Below are 9,054 nucleotides of genomic sequence, written 5' to 3'. Positions count from 1 at the left end.
AAGGTGCTCAATACGGTGTGCACTATTTCAAGGGTCCATCTGGTCGATCAGAACACAGACCATTCAACCATTCTATTCGTAACCCTTTATTTTCCATAGCAATATAGAGCATTGCCCGCCCTTGTCGCACAGCAAGAAGCAAAACCATCGAGCGACCGACAGTGACCACCCCACTCAACCTGTACTCGATGGTTGCGCAGTGCGGGCAAAGCCGATCGCCAGGATTCAAGCACAAGCCAGAACAGTCCCCGCCGGCGCACAGGGACTCGTGTGTTGCGCGACTGATCCTGATGCAGCGAACCAGCGGGCGAACCTTTCGTACGTACCCCCGCGTGACTTTTGTCGAATAAAAAAAACTCAACATATGGTCACACACGTTGGCGTGCGCATTGTGTCTCCCTACTCTCGGTGTGCGCCAGCAATGGCGCTACCACTTTTATAGCACCACACAACCAGCGTACCACCAAGTGTCCTGCGCGCCCAGTTTGTGGCTCGTTGTGCTCCCTTTTTTTTTGCGACCCCGCTACACACACCCTTCGCTCCGGGGGAGAGAAACAACAACAACAAAAAACTATACCGTGTCGCGACGACGCCGGCTGGATGGCGCGCAGGATACACACGCTAAGCGGAGCGAGCGTAGTAGTGCAGGACAATATCCAGCCCCCACCGTCCGTGCATCGACCGCTTTTTTCGACGGGGATAGCGCATGAGGTCACGCTAAAACCGTACGTACACCCCTTTGCGCATCGAGGGGGAGAGATCGTGGTCTGTAAGCGAACAGAGGGAGAAAAAGGAACATAAGTAGCTTTATTTCCATTTTCCGTGTTTAATTTTTTGTTTACTTACACACACACATACAAATACCCCTTTTTTGTGGCTAATAGTTTAAAATAGGTCGAAGGAAACGAAGTGTCCTCAGATGAGCGCATAGGGTGTCTTCAATGCTAAAGACAGCGGAGTCAGACAACGCAAGGATCATTGTTGGGGCAGTGCAATGCGCGGCATCTTGTGCTGCTGCCAGGACACTTGGTCGGTAGCGGCGCAGCGTGTTTAATTATTCATAAGCTTCAAAGTCTCCACACATGCTTCAAGGCTGTTCGGGACCCCGCCGACCATGACGCGATCATGAGGCACTGAAGGATAAGGATGAGTTAATTGCTTTATAGCCGGCGCATCATTTGCGAACTACGCACACATGTGCGCACGTGCCAAACAGATGGACAATGTTGGTAAGGATCGAATAGGAATTAATATTACATTGTTTCTTTGCTCTACTACAATCATCTCTATCAGACACTGCATCTGGTACGAGCGAATCTTACTTTTGCCCCACCAAAAGGAGGAAAAAGTGTACTTGACCCTCTCGACATGCTTTTCTGTATTTTGTTGTTACAGAGTTTATTCACCGTCCGGGTCTCTAACGCAGTTTGCCACCAACACGGAACTTCCCGCTAGGTTTATTATCCTTCGAACTTTTGCCCCCAGACGGTAGTCATCGCTTATCTTGATTCTAAAATAGCCGCCCGCGTACATATATTTTGTGGTCCTTCTTTTCCATTCTTTTCTTTTTTTTTGCTACAAACATCCATACATTTCTTACGACGGAGTGGCATCCGTGTGTGCCACCTAAATTACTCCTTTTCGGAAAACGGAATACATGAATATCTAACCAGTCCAGCGCAGAGAGACAGAGCGCTCGATGTGTAAGATCCTTGGGGATTCCCCTTTGCGCGGGACGATCGCTTTCGATCGCCTTATCGGGGGCACGTGTCCTGACGATCACGCTTTGTTGACCACGGTGTGTTTGTAACCCATCGCCTCTTCCTCCCTCCCCTTCGATGAGAAAATTGGTGCACCTAAAGCCACAAGAAAAGGGGGAATCGTTCAAGGATGAACCCACCACCAGAAGGTCCTGCGCGTTGCTGGTCGAGCGGAAAGCATCGAGGAGAAAAGGTAAAAAATAAAACACTTGCCGGTGCGAGATATTGAAACGACGAGAGAGAGAGCTGCGAGCGTGAGGCGGAAGTGTGGAAAATAACTACGCGCAAACGGATCAAACTCATTCATATCGTCATTAGCGTACAAATGTGCTGGATTCTCCCCCTCATGCCCGCCGCCCCTGGTTCACGGCTACTTGCGCACGCGCCAAGCACCGCACACCGATCGACCGGTGGGTGCCAGCCAAGTGGTGCTCTGATGAGCTGTTGCGACTATTTTAGAGCGCCGGCCCTCTCACTTGTCTGGTTGTCTAGTGGAGTTCTTTTTTATGCGTTCAAAATGAGAATTTAAGTGTTTGTATTAGATCGAACAGGTTGCAAGCACTTGTACCATGCGGTAGTTCTGGTTCGTGCCCTACGTGTCTCGATGACAAACGAATCGCACATTGAGGGATGATGAAGTTGGCGGTTAAGAGGAAAACAGCTACAAAAGAGAACATTTGATCAATCGATGGATTTGCTCATAGTTTTAATTTTATAAGTGCATTGTTTTGGATGACCATATTTTTGATGCAGTTTGATCTTTTAGCTCACGATCACAACCACTTTGTCCAAAGTAAATATCATTTAGACGATAAAAGGAATTTCCTTCGATTTGATTAATCAACAATAGTTTATGTAAGGCTGTCAATGTTGTGTAAGGCTGTTCGTTTGCATAGCAGCAAAATTAATCCTTAGTATGGGAAGTTCAATATTAATAGGAGTGGCTCGAACGCCCAAGAGATTTAAACGTCAATCACTCCAGCGATCATTCGTACGTACTAAAACCATCATACTAACAGTCTATATAAATTAAAAGTTAATATTACTCTCCACCATTAATCTAGATTACTTTTAGCACACGCATTGTTGCGCAATGGATACAGGCGCACTTCTGAACCAATAATTGGCCCGGCTCTATTGCAAAGATCGAAACAGCTGGTCCCAATTAATGTTTCTAGCTCGTGCCACCACCACAGTTGTGTGCAATCCAAGGGTATAAATCTTACGTCCAAACAGTGCAGCAGCGGCAAACAGCAGCAGCAGCAATGCTGCAAATGTCCTTAGCGCCTAAAAGTGCGCGTTGGTATATAATAGAGCCTACACAACAACAGCTTTCCAATGTACACAACACAAAGGGAAAAGTGCATTCAATAAGACTTCATCAAACACCTACCCGTCCATAACGGTCCTCCTCCTCCCTCACTACGCCAAGCTACTGCCCCGTACAAGAAGGAAGAAATTTTTCTTCAAGATTTTGGCTCGTGCTCGCAATTTTGCCGATTTGCCGATCTTTTGTTCCGGCTGTTACCCACCGGTACCGGGTCTTATGATACCCGTTTCTCCTTTTCGCTGTACGTTTCCTTCTTTCCTTCGTCGTATCCTTCCTCTTTCCGACACCCGCTCACTCTCCTTCTCTCTCTCACTCTCTGCCACAGAATGAAAGTATGGTATAGCTCCTTGGACGGTGCATAAACCGCAACCCACCTCCACCAGCTGGAAATGGAACGGCACACACACACGATCGTCGTACTGCACACACGTTTCCGGTTTGACTTGGTAGAGCAGTGTGACTTCTTGATCTCGCCACGCTAAACCCCGGGCAGCCCCCGTCATCGAAACCGGGTCAAAGGCCCCCGGATCATCACCGCACCAGGTGGATGAACAATTCTAACCTCCCAGCGACCACCAACCAACCACCACACCATTGGACCGAACCGTGCAAGAGACGTTCGTGGTTTATGGATCAGACCATACAGTAGTAGCAGGACTGCGTGTACACGGTCGGGTACGCGTTCGTCGTCTTTCTTGGCAAACTGCAAAAGAAAGTGGATTTATAATAAACTGGACACTTGAAACTTGAGTGTCAAAAAACGAAAAATCTTCAAACTCAAAATTACCATTGCCCCTTCTTTTCAAGGAAGGCTATTATGACGGTCTCCGGTGCATTTGCATTTGATTGTGGGATGGCGCACAGAAAGCGTGTAATTTTTCGTGCTCCGTGGCCGAAAGTGGAACGAATTAAACAAATGTCGAGAATCATTACGATTGTAATCGAGAACAATGGCACAGCGCCAAAAGGGAGTACCAGGAGGTAGTGCCATTGTGCCCACCGGGGGAAGAAAAAATCGCGCCACCACCACGCGAGGGTAGGTGGTTATTGTTCCCTTTTTAGTCGGGCATAGCGCATGAGTCCTGGGGCAAAGGCAGAACAAAAATGGTACACCAAGCGGAATAATTATTGCTGCTGCAAAGCATTCCTTCAACGATAAGAAACAAGATAGGGTAAGAGAATGAGAGCCAGAGAGAAAAGGTCTGAGAGCGAGAGTGAGAGAGAGAGTAAGAGAGAGAGAGAGAGAATGGCCATAGAATTAATAAACAATTTTGCATTCAATCAGAGTAATAGAATGTTTTGTTAACTAAATTACTAAAACGAGTTTCATGTAAGTCATAGGCAAGCCAACCATGAAATGTGAATTCCAAACAGCATTGCACCTCATAGTGTTTTCCAAATCGTCCTCAAATTATGAGAGCTAAATCACATTAAATAAATAAAATGATCCAACCAAAAGGGAATAACTTTTTTGCAACATGGCACACAATTTAGGCGCGCGCCAAAACTCATTTTCCGCCAAAATACCTCACCGTAGGGGACGACCGAAAACCCTTCCCTCTCCCCGTGCGCTTAACAACAGTACGGTTTCGCGCCTAAACGTACCGGGAACCCGAGGGAAACCCCACCAGCAGTCCCTCCTAGCTGCATCAAAATGCGGGTCTCGCCCCTTTCGGACGGAGACGGTATCCGAAGACCGAAAAATTGTACCTGTAGCAGCAAACCGCTAACAAACCAAAGAAAAAAAAAATGCGCGCCTTGAACTAGTTCCATCTAGCCATTATGTATTTATGCGACACATACACACACACACTGATGATTAAACATAAAGGCGATCAGGCACCGATGGCAATGGGGGCCTATTATTGTGTGTGCTAGCACAAAAATGCCATCTACCAATCTAACTGCATCCTTGCCACCCATGCACAGCGCGAACGGCGCGAATGGGATGGTGTCGGAACGACCTCCACAGCAAAAGTCACTGGAGCGTACCCATAATGAGCCTTGCAGGAGAAAACGTGTACGAGCGCGCGCGCACACACACACAGTTCCAAATACTCACACTAACATGTGCGAGTGTAGCAGGACCTTCGGTACATTCCCTGCCGTGCAAAGGAAAACCCCCCGGTTTCGTTGGGATAGATCCGCGCGCGCATTTTCAAACCCTCGGCCCTCCTCTCTCGGGCTGTTGAGGATGTGGCGAGCGCGCGCGCGCGTTTTCCTCCTGACGGCTTCCTACCTACTGGGCTAGGGGCTCAAGAGCTGTCACACAAAAACCGGAAGAAAAAGGGGTTTCTATGTACCAGAAGGAAGCACACGAAACACATATACATAGGAGCAGCGACCGCTCTCGCCGTGCATTGCCGTTGAATGCAATCAGGCCGGCTTTGCTGAAGGCGCCGGGCAGGGCTCTAAGGGTGCGGGGATCTTTAAGAAAATTTAAAGGGACTCTCTTGCCATAGCCCGCCGTAAGCCATCAGGGATTTGCAAAAAAAACCGGTAATAATGTGCTGTGTATGTGTGCTTAGCGCCAGGATTTTGCCGCCAGTCGACGACCATCGTCGTCATCAGAGCAGCGGCCGGGATTGAACATCTTGCAAGGAAAGGAAGGAAAAGTGGCGCATAAAAACGGGCCAGGATTGAGGTAATAGGAAAAGAGAAAAATCAAGATACCGATGTGGCGAGCAGTTCTTGAATAGTTTTTTTATGTTGTTTCTGTCGCTAAGGCCAGTCAATTCGTTGTTGCCAACAAAGGCACACAACACATACGCGCGTTTGGAGGGTATTTAAACCTTTTTTTTCCTCCTCGCTCTCTTTGTGCCATCCTTGCCTTCTTAGCCTGTTTTCCTTTTTTATTTTGGTCGCGGTAAAATCTGCCCGAGCCGGAGTTTGGCGCCCAAAGATCCGGATTCTGTTAATTTGCATTTTCTTCCGTCCGATTTTGGACTGACATAGACGACTGCCGCTGACTGAGTGACGAGTGGTGACAAGCTTCTTCGTACGTTTGGTCGCACCCCGACAGGAGGAAGAAAGGAACCACCAGCAAAAGGGATTTTGCACAATGAGCAACTACTGCATTGCTGCACGGCGCGTAGTGCATTCGCAAGAATTAATTAAATCCCGAATGCCTTGAAAGTCTGGGAAGCGACGTGCCGGGGGAATATCTTGATATCTAATAGGATTTAAAGGTATAAAATGATTAATTAATTCAATTCGATTTGAACTATTACATCCAAAAGTGCACTAAGCAATAGAGAGAAAAACAGATAAAATCATATTCCTTTCTACCACCCGTTCAATCAGCCGTTATCCTAACAGTTATGCGGCCCAACTGGTACTACTTCACTTCAGTGTCAATTAAACTGTCTATCTGGCATCAAATGTTTCCTCCATGTACAAACGAGACAACGTGGAAAAAGGGCTTTTCCGCTGTTTCGCAGCTGCTGCCTACACACACAAACACACACCAACACATGCACGCACTGCCCGTGAATGGGTTGGAAAACTTAACACAACCGGGAATCGACAAATCCAGCCAGCAGGGGTGGTCTATTTTTAACGAACCTTCAGATGACACGGCGACCGCGCACGTCGTCCTACGCGACCAGCGCAGGCGTAGCTGCGCTAATGCGTCCACAGCCCACCGGCTGGCTGGTACGGTGGAAAACGTAATGGGTTGGCGGGACTCGTGCTACTGACTGCCGAGCAACATTGGGAAATGTAAACAAAAATGTTCGTTACGGTTAGTGCCACCGTTCCTGGGACGTGCAATTTTAGGCACTGTTGCAGTGAAACCTGCAGGATGGTAGGAAACTCGATTGTTGGTTATGAGCATGTTCGAGGGCGTTAGATTGCATAATCAAATTATCAGTGTATTATAAAGAAATGCATATAGGCATTGTTTACGCGTATTCTGTAATATATCGGTAATTATATATTTAAAAAGAAGATTCCAAATATTTGTGCAACACACAATCGAATGTTTAACTGCCTGTAGTCCCAACAATTGCTTGCGGTTTCGAAGAATGTGTTTTATGTCCTTGTGTTGTATAAAATAGAAAAATTATTTCGCCGTAATATTCAGAGATAGTAAAAACGAGGTAGATAACACGAATTTAAAAACATATAAAATATGATAAAGAATAGAAGAAAAATATTAGTTTAAAATCTAAAACTATGCTCAGTACACCTACGCAATGTGCGTTCACATCCTCAACGCATAAGCACAACGTACCTTTTCTCAAACAGACCGACCGGGAATGTGCGTGCCGTGCCGCTCGCGGTGTGCCCAGGCCGGAATCTTGCAGTGCAGCCGAGATTTCCGAAACGGGCGACAGGCCAAAGATCTTGGTCGAGCACTTGCGCAAACGGAACACCGTTCTGTCCGTCGTCGGTGTTTCGAAGGTACAGCCTGCGGCCTCCACATCCGGGAGTTCTTCTCCCTCGTCCGGGATGGTACATTCTTTGGTATGGGCCGGAGGTTGTTCACCACTGCTTGGCTCGCTGCCCGAGGTTTCCTCGCCGAGCACACTGGACACCACACTACACTTTCGCACACTATCGCCGTTCTCGACTGCTGCTGCTGCTAGTTGACATCTTCGCGATACGAACTCTCACAAAAAATTGAATTACCAAAAAAATACTTAGCCCATACACAGCTGCAGTGCAATAGAAATAAAAACTAAATTCCGAATCGGACTTCCGACACTAGCAGGCAGGAAAACGCGAACGAACGCGATAAAGCACTTCTCCGACCGGACCCGGACTAGGATGGACAAACTAGCTGTAAATGATAACAAAAGAAACAATACCGTTTTCAGAGCACGAGCGTAACAGGGACGTGGAAAGCATCCCACAAAACGATTGACAAAAAAAAGTGCTAATAAAGTGATGCAAACATCCGGAAGATATGCGACAGAACACACCGGCAAAGCTTGCGGCTCTGTCGCCGATCGCTAGTAAACAATGGGGCCTTGCCTAACGCTCACCTGTGATTGCTGCGATTGTTTTACGGCTTTCGACGCACCATCTCTCTCGGAGCAATCCTTCGGCGCAGGGTTGAAGAAAAAGGCTTGTTGAACGCGACACGCAGCTAGGAACGTCCAATGGCTAAAGAATGCCGCCGATCGAAGAAAAGGCGGACGGTGTCATCATCCCCCAAAATTGGCGCGAGTTGGAGGTACCGTTGGACAACTTTGACAGATTGCTAGCAAAAAAAAAGCTGTCCCTCCAGATTATTGTAGTATTGGAGGAGCATTGTTCGTACACTCGTTTACGGTATACATGCTTATGTCCACTGATATCTTCTGCCTTAACTAATAGGTCACAAAACAGTACTGCTCAAGCATCCGTTCGCGAACTAGTCCTCCATTTTGATACACTGTTTGGAGTTCTGCGAGCCATTTAAACCAAGCATCTCCCCACACAAGCGGATTTAAAGAGAAGGAACAGCGTATCAGCTGATATCGTAGCTGGCAGTTTCGTATGACTGAAGGTTAAACTACTGTGCTAATTTATTTCTCATCGTTACACAATATCACCTAATAACCACCCAAGACGGTAAAGTATAGCTGCGAATATTATTTTTCAGATTTACCGAAGCTAATCCCTAATTTACTACATTCAATACAACGGCAAATATGAACCTCTCCTCTGAGCTGTCAAAATGAAACTCAGCACCCAACAAACATTTTGAAAGCAGTCAACACGCGTACCAACAGCGCGGCGAGAACGTGTCGAGAAGCGAGTAAAAATGTGTATGTGGTGGAAGACGGAGAGATTTGACAGGTAACCCGATACAGCGCTAACACCAACCTAATCCTGGAGAAAACCAATCTTAGGTCAAAAATACACGGACCGGAATTTCGCGGCCGCGGAATTCCGCTTACTGAAAAATGTATGAATATGACAGTTCGGGAAAGTTGCTGCCCAAGTTCCACAAATCCACTAAACGACCACTAAACG

The 9,054-nt window shown here is 47.1% G+C and overlaps 1 long non-coding RNA gene across 1 annotated transcript; it reads right to left on the bottom strand.

The window, feature by feature from the left end:
• Positions 1-7,658: 7,658 nt before the first annotated feature.
• Positions 7,659-8,729, bottom strand: LOC120895071. The gene is made up of 3 exons (XR_005738281.1): positions 8,687-8,729; positions 8,079-8,296; positions 7,659-7,873 (listed from the first exon to the last, which is right to left on the bottom strand). It is a non-coding gene; the product is annotated as an uncharacterized LOC120895071 (long non-coding RNA).
• Positions 8,730-9,054: the final 325 nt, after the last annotated feature.

This window comes from Anopheles arabiensis, chromosome 2 (assembly GCF_016920715.1).
Source record: "Anopheles arabiensis isolate DONGOLA chromosome 2, AaraD3, whole genome shotgun sequence".
NCBI classification, from domain to species: domain Eukaryota; kingdom Metazoa; phylum Arthropoda; class Insecta; order Diptera; family Culicidae; genus Anopheles; species Anopheles arabiensis.
This window is presented reverse-complemented; position numbering and strand designations above follow the sequence as displayed.